At 29.8% G+C, this 13,559-nt stretch overlaps 1 long non-coding RNA gene across 1 annotated transcript; it reads left to right on the top strand.

The window, feature by feature from the left end:
- The first annotated feature begins 11,080 nt into the window (after positions 1–11,080).
- LOC115995406 lies at positions 11,081–12,234 on the top strand. The gene is made up of 2 exons (XR_004093347.1): positions 11,081–11,610; positions 11,720–12,234. It is a non-coding gene; the product is annotated as an uncharacterized LOC115995406 (long non-coding RNA).
- The last annotated feature ends 1,325 nt before the right edge of the window (positions 12,235–13,559 follow it).

Below are 13,559 nucleotides of genomic sequence, written 5' to 3' on the forward strand. Positions count from 1 at the left end.
GCTTCTTTAGTACAGTCTTTCTTTCTTCTATCTTTTTCTCTTTTGTTGTTTTATTTTTGAAAAAAATGAAAGGGAAAAAGGGAAAAGAAAAAAAAGAATTATTATAGTGTTGTCAAAAAAATTTAACTCAAATTTTAATCTCTTCTTCATAGTATTTTATCCATATGTGTGTGTGAGGTCCCAAAAAAGTCCTAGAGTTTATTCTTTGTGATAAATTAAAACCCCAACTCTTTGTTAAATTAAAAGTTTGGTCCAAGCTTTATAAGTCATGACAGCCAAACCTTCCGTCTATATTTATTAAAAGCCACTAATGGAGTAACTCATATGACGAAAGAAAAATGTTCATTAGCACCTATTATATGCAAACAACACTGTTTTTGACCATTTTGTTCTGTTCACTCTCTATGTTTATTTTTCATATCTCTCTCTCTCTCTCTCTCTCATTTATTATATCCTTTTTTTTTTTGGATAGATTGTCTCTCTTTGATGCGGAGAGGATAATAAATCACCCAGTGTTGTTTGGATGTAGTAGTCACTAATGAAAAATCTCCTCCCTTCGTATAAGTCGCTCCATTAGTGGCTTTTGACATACATGGGCGCACAAGGTTAGACTATCATAAATAATAAAATTAATAATTTAGGGCTGTTTGGCACTCGCTTTTTAACAATAATTTTCAGTATTTAAATAACAATAACATTTTTTACACGTATTTCTATAACACTCAAAAAGGTATTTTCACAATACTGAAAACTGCTACCAAACGGGTTAATGTTTAGTCTATCAAAAGAGTGTTCCTCAACAAAAAGAAAAAAAAAAAGAAAAAGATAGAGTTTGACCCCTTTTTTTTTCTCTCAAATTGAATTACGTAAAGTCTAAAATTGGTATTTTTAGGTCAATTGGTTCTTTCTAGTGCTTTCAAGTTTCAACATAGATATCTAAGTTCAGAATCTCCCTCCCCTACTCAAGATGTATACATGTGCGCACATGTGTTCTAAAATGAAGTGAAATGTGTGATGATCCAAATGTAAGAATTATACTTAAAAAGTAATAATTCAATAGAAACAAATATGATACATCTATCAATTATCAATTATATCATGTGCATATGTAATAAAAATCAACAATAAAATGTGAGAAATTTACATACTAAATTATATTATTCAAGGACCTCACAAGTAATTAGGATGCTCTCTCCAGCTGGTCAGGATTAATAAAAGCTTTTTTTCCTCTTCTCACACTCCTTGTAAGTATGGCATTGACAATATTTATAATATTCAGAAAGGACATGATTAGCTATAAAATCCTTTCTATTGTAATAACAATTCATGTAACATATATGTTACATTCATTAATAAACAACTTTATTAATTAGATTCATTAATGAATAAGTTCATTAACGTGGCATTACTTTTGTAACTCCATACTAACACATGGATTCATCTATTGTTTATATCCAGAATCATTATAATGACAACATCTCTTATAGGATGCCGAGTTACTGGCAATGACACGATAAATTTATTAAGGCCAACACTCAACGTGCATGAATCTCATTAGGAAAGGACTTCCGAGATTATTATGTACAAACCATAGAAAGACTAGCCTTATTGTCTTCCATAGTTTGAGCAATTTTAACTTACACCTCCTTTCTATCATGGTCCAACAATGTATCTATTAAAATAGGTCGCATCATGATGGATATGGTCAAGTTAAGAACTATAATGAAATGATTCATAATCTTAGTCTACAATATCAAGTAGACATATTCCAATATTTTATATCATAAAAATATTGCAAAATTTCATAAGAAATTTTGAATAATTAATTATTGATAATAGAGACCGCATAAAATATCATGTTTGGCCACATTATTCTAACACCAAATTCTTATAATAAAATAAAAAAAAAATTAAAAAAAAAAAAAAAAAAAAACGAATAATAGGAAGGACCTAGACGAGCTTACAAAACAGTTATGTTAAATCCCAATCAAACTAGACAGAACAACTCTTCAGTAACTGGACCACTCACCATTGATAAATTCACAAGTTTCTTCCTTTTTGCAATTTTATTGGCCAAGTACCGGTCCTATTATGGCTCCACCTCTTTAATTGTAAACAAGGGCCCCAATGAGGTTTCACAGCCACAGCTAATAATCCAAGTGAACTCGGCGTGCTGGAATTTTCTCTTGTACAAGTTTACTTACTGGGCCAGACCACCATTCTATGGCACCAATGGCTTATCTATAATGGTCCCAGCCTCCCAGGCTCACCCTAAAGGTCCAATTTTGATCTTTTTATTTATTTATTTATTTTTTTTAGACTTTTAATTTATTTCGTCTGATATTGATGATAGCTCTTTATTATTAAACCAATATACCAATCGGTTTTTAGTTTAGACGAAGATTAAACATAGATCTCTTATTCAAACCATAAAAAACTTTACTAATTGAACTAATTAGAGTCCACTTTGAGTTTGATCTTGCTACTCTTTGCTGAATCTGGTCTTTATTAATTTTGGTACTGGGATACTGCTTATAAAGTTATAAATAATGCAAATATCGACAAGAAAAGTACAAATACGTGGGGCATTGATGATTCTTCACCTTCCATATCTACAAGAGCCGTATGTATCCTTCTGACTAGCCCCAATAAGCTTAAATTATAAACCCATATCCTGAGTGCAACAAATTTGAAGAGATTCGTTCTCTAAGACTGTGACAGAACTTCTAACAGATCAGGGGCCCCAAGATTTTACAATTTTTTAAAGAATATATACAGTTTCTAAAGAACATTAGTTGACTTCAATTTTTATAGATGATCGGTTTAAAATGTATTAAGATAAAAATATTTTGTGTATTTTTATTTTATTTAATACTAGATAAATGTTTGTTTTAATTTTAGGTATTCTTTTAGTTTTAGATGTCAATGTATTTCTTTTTTCTTTTCCTTTTATAAAGAAGTGGTATCCGAGTCTTTGTCTAGATTATTTCACTATCTGCTCATAAGACACCCTAGAAATTCAATTGATCGATATTCGATAGTTTAGTGTATAGAACTTAGGTCTTTTGAGTTTACGGTACTTCCTTCAAGTTTATTGAATCCACTACTTAAGCATCCCCAAATGGATGTATATTTCTTAATCTTGAATTATACAATTTTTTAATTCATGCTTTGGTCGTGAGGCTTGCTCCTACCTTGAGATCTAAATTTCCCAAAACATACAATAGTTATCTCATGCATTCCTCTAAAAACATATAGATTTACATAGTGGATATATATAGAGTCCGACTCCCTTCTTATTAAAAATCCTCCAATTTTCTTTTATTTTTAGTGGGATGAACCACATGCGACTTATAAAAAATTTAATGACAAAAAACAAAGCCACGTCCTAATATCATTTATTTCTCTTACCCACACCCTTTAGCAACAAAATTTGCTACCCTTGGCGACTGATGGCATATTACGTTGCATGATATACCTCCTCCACAAAATGAGAATAAATCCCTCTCAATCATATTACTATGAGTCGTATCCTTCCTAGATTGTCGCACCTGCAATTAAAAATCTTAAAATTTCAAGATTTTTTTTAATAAAAATGATAGACATCAAGAAAGTCAAAGAAAATTTTAGGTACCACAAAATTTTTGTAGTGAGACTCACGCAAAGTGTGGTCCATTTCCACAGCTGGTGGGCCTTGTGCTTTTACATCCTCTTTTAAAAATTGGTGTCTTATTTGCATGGCCTAGGAAGAGGGATTATAAGAAAGACAAAATGAAAAACTTTTATCAAGGATAGTGGATACAATACAAGATAGGGAAAAAATAAAAAATAAAAAATCTAAAAATAAAAAAGGAAAGAAGTGAGAAATTTTTCTGGACATGGGAAGATAACTGTTAAATTGAAACTGAGCCAAGGCTTAGGGCATTAATTATGCATAATTTTTTTTAATTGACAATTAGCCATAATGGATCAAAAGGGAAGCAAACTTGGTGGCCCATGTTCTAGCCATAGTTCTTCTCTCCCTCCTTCTGTAGATGCTTGGTTGAAAGATGTTCTTGTTTTTTCAGTTTTAATGAAATATTTCCTTTTAGCCAAAAAAAAAAAAAACATCCACATAACGAGTCAATCAATGAATTATTCTTTTGTTAAAGTTAGTCTCATCAACTACCAATAAAAAAAAAATACTAAATTTAACAAAATTATGTAGTATTTGTATCAATTCATACAAAAATTATTGTTAATTTTATTATAAGAACCTACATTTTCTATTTTATACAACCACTTTTAAAAAAAACACTCACATCCAATTATCTATTCTACATTCTATTTTATTTAAATAATTATTTTCATCATTTTTTAAAATTATTTTCATATAGAGAGAGAGAGAATTTAGTGAAAGCAAGAGGTGAGAGAAGAAAATTTTTAAATAATGAAATACAAAGCTACGGTAATTGTGTATATTTATAAAATTACTGTAGCAACTTAAAAAATTTACAAATTTTTTACTTGAGTAATGTGGGTGATTTTCGGGCTAAATAAATGTGTAATTAAAAAAAAAAAAAAAAATTATGGAATGCTCTTATGCCTGTGCCTTCTCCAGGTCGAAGAAGCCCTTAAAGTTTGTTGGTCCACTTATTATGTACAGTGGGAATGCCTGTCATCGCATCCCCACCGCAAAAGATTATCGATTTTCATCATGTGAAGATGTGTACCATCAGATTCGCAGTCATAAGTGCTGTATGTAATATGTATCTATGACGCATTGACACTCAAAAAGCGCTACAATACAAATTACAATCAAACACTTCTTAAAAAGAAAAGTCAGAGACATAGAAAACAATATTTTTACGGGGTAATAGTAAAAGACAGAAAATTTTTGGAAGGTACGTGGGTTTGCTTAGGCTTGATTATTTTGTAGGAATTGAAAATATTTTGGTAGATAAAGATAAAATTTAGATGAAATAATATCGCAAAATTCATGAATAGTATAAAAAAGTACAGTAAGACTTATGAATAGTAATAAAAATAAATTAAATAATAAAATAAGTTTATTTTTTAAATTGGAACTAAACACACGTATAAGTGGAATTGATGTCCCTTTTACTAATGGAAACCTCAAAAGAGGAAAAAAAAATCTCTTTTACCCCTTTTAATTTGTTTTGTTAATTTTTTCTTTCAAGAAACTTTTTATGAATTTGTATGAGAAATTAAAAAAATTATTAAAAAAGTGAACTTTTTAACTTTCTTCTAATTTTTTTTTCTTCTAAAATAACTTACTAACTTATGTCCTAAAACCTTTTTTTTTTTCTGTTCATTTTTTTAAAAGTAAATTACTAATTTGTTCTTTGGTGCTATAACTATTAAACAAAGTTTAATTCCACTCATGAACTATTAATTGTTTCAATTTCATCCATTAACGTTTAATCAAATCAACTATAACTTTGATTATCTTTTTGTTAAGTCTATGGAGAGCAAATATATAGATAAAATTAAATTAATTATGAAAATTTAAAATAAATTAATGGTTCAGGATCAACTTAACAAAGTTAATAGTAGAATAATCAAATAAATTGAAAAACAAAAATAGTCAATAATTTAACGATTTGCTTTTGTTTTCCTGTGAAGTTTGATGAGTATCGCTTAATTGAGTAATTGGACAGACTTAACTATTTTCTTATTAGTTGAATTAACAAATTTCTATGAATTATCATCTAAACTATTTGTGCCTTTTTTTTTAATAACTGATGAATAACAAATAACAACTTATTATTTTTAATTTTTTAATATTATGCCTTTGGACTTACTGTTACTTATATGGCCCGTGAAGAAATGACAAAACTATAAAAGATAAAGGTTTTACTGACGCGTACTCTTAAGTATATATTAATAAGATTCTCAAAAAAAAAAAATATATATATATATATATTAATAAATTATTTTTTTAAAAAATTTATAAAAAAGAATTAATTATTTTAATAACTTTTTTTAATTTATCGTAAAAACTTTATTGACTTTGTTGCGTGGTCTTTGTTTCTTGTCCTTTATATTTTTAATATTAATTTTTTTCACTGGAAAAACGTGTTACGTTGGGTCACTCACCAGTCACCACTGTCACTGGTACTCTCATTTTTCAATTTGTTGGCATTTGGCAGCTTTGACTAACTGCCATCTGTAAAAATCACCGCATCAAATCAGCAAACATGGAAAAGTGTAATAGCAACAAAGGAATGCTCTGAATACCCAGGTATTATATTTATGGCAGACAAGTTTCTACGTATTAATTCTTCATCAGGCATCGCCATCGTGGTTATGAAATAGCTTTATTTCTTCTTCTTCTTCTTTCTTTCTTTTTTTTTTAGGAGAAAAAATGCAATGATTTTATGTTGCCTTGTTTATAAAATCGGTGACATAAAAAGTGTTTAAAGTATTAAAAATATATATTTCCTTAAAATGTTTTTTCCCACACTTTTTAATCAACAAATAAGCTAGCATTTAATAGTGAGTTTGGCATCGATTTATAAGTTTAGTTTTATTTTTTAACTTTTATGTACAGTTTTTAAAATTTTTTTTTTTTATATTTTTTTGTATTTTTTTTCAAAATTTTTAAGATATAAGTATACTTTCAGTAAAAAAACTAAATAAGTTGTTCTTAAATAGACACTAAATATGTGTTTTGACAATCGATTAAAAACTAGATTTTTGCTTTAATTAATTTTTGTTTATGGGTCATGCACTACTTTTTATCTCAATTTTATTTTAAATAATATAACTTTCAAGTATTTAACTTTTCATCTCACATCATGTAAATAAACTAGTGGAAATAAGCAATATTTAATTAGATTAAAATTACATAAAAATATGTGATGGAGATAGATCAATTTATTTGCTTAAAAGTGAGACAAAAAGCACCTTTAACAAGATATCCATAGATTTCTTTTTATTATAGATAAGATTTAATCTCAAATCCTTTATTCGATGATAGACTTTACTAATTAAGTAAGTTTTGTTGGGTTAAGTATTGTACAAATTAATTTATTGATTAATTGTTGATAATCATCCATGCAGCTCTCTACATGAAAACCTTCACTTTTCTTGGTACAGGGCATCACTAAAGACAGCTCTAAAGGCGTTGACGATTTTTAGTGTTTGAGCTTTCCCTAACATTCTTGTTCCATTAATTTGTCACGCACGGAAACATGGTACGTACGCATTGTGTACTGTAACTACTGTTAGAACTCCTCTTGTATTCTCAGTGCATACGAGTTGATTTGGAGGCAGTGAGTTACTAATAGTCATTGAAGTGATAAAATCCACATCTTGGGGAAGAAAGATTTCTTCCAACCTCTCCCGCTTTCCCACTCTCCTAACTCGTCATTTGTTAGCTCACTCAACTTCAAAGTAATAGATTGTAGGCTTTATGCATAGTTCTCCAACCTTGTTTTGTCAATAGTGCCATATTGAAAGCATGTAGGTCTTGAAAGCCCATTCCAACTTTAGATTTTGGTTGACACAAGTTGTCCCTCCTCACTCAATGTGTACCACTCCCCACCATTCCATTCTTTCACCATAATTGACTTTCCATCCTCATTAGCTCATTACAGACAAGCAGTGGTGTAGCCAGGAATTTAGGTCAGGGGGGTAAGATTAAAAGACAAGATTGAAAGTAAAAAATTAATCTAAAAAAATTAATCAATATTAATAACAAAATAAATAAACTACTATATAATAATGTAATTGTTATACAAAATCTAACATAAAATGTAAACTCTAATTTATTTTTTCACACCTAGCTTATTTTACTCAATTGCCTTCAACGATTTTTCATATTTTGAAACCGCTGTATGATTTTTTCAGACTCAATAGTCTTGAATATATCTTTCTCAATATATGTGACTAAGCAATCATTCATCCACTGATTTCCTATTCGATTGCATAATCGATTTTTAATTATGTTTATTGCTGAAAAAGCTATTTCAACAATAGTTGTTGCAACTAGTAAGATCAATGTCAAAGTCACTAATGAGTAAACTAATGGATATGAAATATTTTTTTTTAATAATTACCAAGTGGGACCCATGGTTTTATATTATAGTTGTACGTTTTTGTTTTTAAAAGTCCATCAAGCTACTTTATAGTGTGTTCAAACTCCTATCCTATTCAATTTTTTTTTTTTTTTTTTTAAATCATTACTAAGTGGGATCCATTGGTTTTATATATTAGAATTATAGTAGGAAGAGAAGTCTACTGAGAAAAGGTACTGTGAACTAATAATTATTTTTTTTTTGTTTTTAGTTTTTTGTGTTTGAGGGCAAATAAGGCATTTTAGTTCATTATAATATTATTAGTGAAATTTTTTGAAAGTTCAGAGGGGGCACCTGCCCCCTCCCCCCTCCCTTCGCCCCTGCATACAAGTAATGGGAAACTTGAAACTACTTATTGCATGCGTGGGAATAGTTTGAATAATTGCCTTGATTAGAGCTTATTCTGGAGAGTAGATTTCACTTTCATCCCTGCATCTTCTTCTAGACCCTTCCTTTATCTTAGCAAAAGCTTTTTACTCGAGGAGTCAATCAAAGAGGGTAATTCAAGATATTTATCATGTTGACGTATCACCTCAACTTGTAAATTGGCTTTAATTTGCTCCTTCACCTCTTGATATGTATTCTTACTAAAGAATAGGGAAAGTCTTGTCTCAATTTGATTATTTTCCTAAGGCCTCTTTGTACTCTTTGAGAATGACTTGGATCATTTCCCCTTCCATTATTGTTACCCTATATAATAACACGGAATTATATGCAAAAAAAAAATAGGTGGGGTAGTTTTGGTCCCCCTATCGACAGAAACCTTGTGTAAGTACCCATTCCTCTCAACCTATTGTATAAGACTAGACAAGCCCTGCAAACATATAAATAAGAGAAAATTGGTTCCTTTAATTTGCATCAAACCCTAAGATAGGGTAATGTACCCTTTGGTCCCCGTTAGTTATAATAGAGCACTTAATTGTTGTTGTCCCCATTATGAACTTTTCCAACTTGCTACAAAGCACCATCTTTCACATAATTTAATCAGTTAACCCCATTTCAACCCATCATACGCCTTACTCATATCTAGCTTTAAAGCCGTATAGATTAGCCTTCCCCTCATTTTGTTTTTAATGTAATTCTTGGTCTTATATGCTAATTAATGCAACCATGACATTGTCCGAAACTAGCCTTCCAAAATAAAGGCATTTTGAAAATTAGAAATAATTTTGAGACTTTGAATATCTTTCTAAAAAAAAGACTTTTGGATATGATAAAATTTTGTTAATTTAAAAACCTTGATTTTTTTTAGATGATGAATCCTAAGTTTATTAATTAAATCTATTTATATTGCTGCATTGATTAATAAATTACATGATTAAATTTAATGGTTCTTAAAAAAAAAAACAAATAATACTTGATGTCTTCATCAAAAAAAATACTTGATGTCATCCAATTTTGAGACGAAAAGTATAGTATAGCCAAGTTTGTCATTCCATGGAGAAAAGGAAAACAATAACATGTCAAAAGTACCAATAATATATAGAAAAATATGACTGAAAGTTGTTTGGTAAAATTTAATATTTAAAATCACTAGGATGTTAGGGTTTGTCCACCAATATCATTAAGCATCCATTATGTACCAATCCAATTTTAGCACACAAATGAGCAAGTAAAATAATAAACTACCCGATTGAAAGATTTAGAAATAAGCTTTATTATTAACACTCTCTTTGGTTGATTCTATCAATTAATTTTTCCAAAGAATTAGTCTAAAAAAGAATAATTTTGTTAGAAAAACTTAGGAACATCACATATCTTAGAAGCAATGCTATGACAAAAGTAATATCCAAAAATATTACAATATTTTGCTGGAGAGATTATAAGACTCTATTCTAAAAATAAGAAGATTCAAGAACCGATTTATGAAAGAATTATGAACTAAACATCAATCTAATAGAATAATTATGAAAATAGAACAATTGATTTCAATAATTAAAACATTAAAAACATGTTCGGATTGATAAGTGAACAACTTACAATATTAAGGATTCACCCTTAACCCTAACTTAAGTTTTTAAACTTCCATAGAAAATAAAATTTCTAAATAATAATATGTAAAAAAGGTTTTCTAGGAGCCAAAAAGCATGTTTGCTCTTATATACTCTTAATATTTATAACCTCCAAAACTCTGAAACACATGATCCCAAAAAAAAGAAAAAGAAAAAAAGAAGGTTAAATCATGTTTTTCAATGATGAGTCAACTTCCAAATTAGCTTTGGCCTTCAAAAAGGTCGATTTTGAAGTTATGGTAAACTACAAAGTTGTAGATCTACGAGTCTAATTTTTGTGGCAATAAGAATCAAGTCAATCCAACATCGGAGTAAAGAGATATGGCCAAAATACCAAAATTGCTCATAATATTTTCATATTAGGGTTTTTTCCAACTTTGTTTAATTTATCTCTTACCTTTTAATTTTCACATATCTTTGACTTGTTAAATGCTTCAAAAACCATTTTTCAATTGATTTTGACCATTGAATTCTCTTGCCTGCATATCTGTTATAAGAGTAGTGTTTATTTTTTTAAAAAAAACTAACAAATTCTCATATTTACATGTAAGCGTTAGGAATAAACACAAGTAAATGTGATAACTAAGATAATAATATAATTTTAAGCAATTACCAATACTCATTTTACCCTATTGACTGTATTTAATCCAAAAAACCTATAAAAATGCATAAGAAAAGGTGTTTTTAAAGCAAAGTAAATTAAAAGCTAGACACACCAAACACACACCGTTTGACTGATAAAATTTCTCATCCTGTTTCTCGCTCTATATTTGTTAGATCAGTCGCAGTCAAACCCAAATGAAAATGTTCTGAATTCTGAACACTGAAACAAACAAAAGTGAGCCTGCCATAATAAATGCCCATTTTAACTACTACCATGACTTTTTTCAATTTTACCCATACTGACGAGTAAAATACAATCCTTTAGCTTTCTATCCAGCTACCGAAAAAATAAAAGAAAAGAAGCCAGGCTTGATAGGATTGTGAGTCAAGCTCAAGGGCCCTTGTTTCTGATGTGGATTCTCAGAATTTGTTTCTCTCTTTCGCATTGTTACTTTCATTGTCTGCTGCAATCTGTACCTTTGTCAGTGTCCCTTCTGTTTACACATACCACCCACCCCACCCCCTAATTTATGCACCGTCCCTTGCTTGATACAGAGATATTTCATATTCTCACTTATTCAGTTCAGTCCCATTGAAAAGAGAGAGAAAAAAAATAAAATTTGAAAAGTCATAACTTCATATCTCACTCGATCTGGGTCTGGTTGCTTCTGGTAGTGGTGGTTTCTGCAGGACAAGCACTTGGGCTTTTATTATAGTTTCTAGTTTTCTTGCTTTGGTTAGGCATGCATGACTTCATGGTGACATGATATTCTTTCATGACCATAATGAATTCACTTAATTCTTATCTTCTCTGCACCACTACTTCATTAGTTATTATCATCATGGTTCTATATAATAATCTCTCTCCAGTCTCTTGCTCTAATCAGCAACAACAGCCTCCAAGTTCTAATAGGGTAAGTCATGAAAAGTTAGTGTTAGTTTTTTGTGCCAGCTATGATTTTATGGGGTCAACATGTTTCTTTGTTTGATTATAATTAGAATGGAATTGGGTGCTGTCTGTAGGGCTTGTTATTTGAGGAGAAAAACAGGCTGGGTTCGACCCCTCCGAGCTGCCACAACAAGTGTAAAAAGTGCCATCCATGCATGGCGGTCCAAGTGCCTACCATGCCAAGCAGACTCCCGGTCCAACCAGGTTTGACTCGTTTGGCTCGAACCACTCCCATGGAGATCTTTGATCCATCACCTCGAACCAATTACAAGCCCTTGGGTTGGAAATGCAGCTGCCAAAACCACCTTTTCAACCCCTAGCTAGACAAATGAAGTCGCAAAGCCAAAGTTTAATGGTGTTAGGTTTAATTGTAACATGTCATTGATCCTCATCTTTTTGGGTTTTTCTTATGAATTTTTCATTTTGTTTAGAGGATCCCCGAAATTCCATTTATTTAGAAATTAATAGGCTAGCTACGTCAATATGGTGTCAGCATTAATTGTATACACTGAAATTTTATACATTGTAATTTGTACAGAAATCGCTACAGACCTTAATCTGACTAAGTATTGTACGCTTTAATTTGTTTTCTCCTTCCTTCCTCCTACTCTTCTTTCTTCTTCTTTTTCCCCCTCTTATTGTTGTTGTCGTTGTGTTTTTAAACTTTTTTTTCTAAAATTTGTACGGGTGCCCTTTTTTGAGGATATTTTTTTTATTATGAGTGTTACCAATCGAATTTTACCATCTCAATTTGTAGTAAAATTTGTAATAATTTTAGTATTTTATTTTTCACAAATTTGTCAAGAAGTTAGCAAGTTTTAATGGTAGGAAATCCTTCAAATTTTATTAAATAACTTTTACAAATTAACATGACAATAATTGTAATGGGTAGATTTCAAAAATAAATTAAACCAAAATGAGTTACGTTTTTTTTTAATTGATAAGGTATTAGTTTGTTAAGTTTATGGAATAAAATTTGTAATATCTATAAAATCCTCTTTCACTTTGTATGTACTATTAATACTATCTAACAAATTTTAAAGAATATGAAACAAAATTTAAACTTTAGTGTTTTTGGTGTGTTTTATTTAAACTACAAACTTTCAAAATGTTTTATTTAAACCTCCATGTTTCTAAAATTTTTGATTTAAATCTTATAGTTTTATATAACTTTATTTAAGCATTATAATTTCGGGTAAGTTTTCTTTCAATATCATTATAAAAATATTTTTATTAATTTTGTAAAAAATTTTCATGTAAAAATAATATTTTATTAATGGAAATTTTTTTAAAATAAAAATTGTGTCACTTTTTAAAATTTTATTCATGCGTCTCTTTATTTATTTATTTTTGGATTTAGTATTTATTTTGCAAGGAGATCTTATGGTTGCTATTGCTTGTAAGTGATTGCTTGTAAGTGATAATTTTTTGCTTTTATTACTCGTCTTGCTGTCCCTAGCTACTAGCTAGATTCCAAACGTTTTTGTTGTTATTCTCTTCCTCTATCTTCTAGGGATTTTACATGGCCCATCATCTATGTATTTTTTATATTTATATTTTGTTATAAGTCTTCACCTATGTCAGTGTACCAGGATCCTCTATCATAAAGTCATATCTTCTGCTTACTGTAGCAATCCCAATTGAAATGACGAAAATACCTCAGCACCTAAGTGGTGATGTCGAACTGTTGAAGGTTATTTTGGTGATAATTTTAATTTTTTGTTTGTTTTTGGGTTTGGTAATAATGATTCCAGACATGAATGGTTAAATAAATTCTTTCCTTATTAATAATCTCCAACATGCACTGTACTGTTACCAACTGGTGACACTGCTGCTCTAGTTTGAAGTTGAACTATCTGGTTTTGTTCCCTAAAACTAGACTTGGGTGTGAGTTTGGACTTGACAGATTCCAAC

Source organism: Quercus lobata, chromosome 6 (assembly GCF_001633185.2).
Source record: "Quercus lobata isolate SW786 chromosome 6, ValleyOak3.0 Primary Assembly, whole genome shotgun sequence".
Lineage (NCBI taxonomy): Eukaryota > Viridiplantae > Streptophyta > Magnoliopsida > Fagales > Fagaceae > Quercus > Quercus lobata.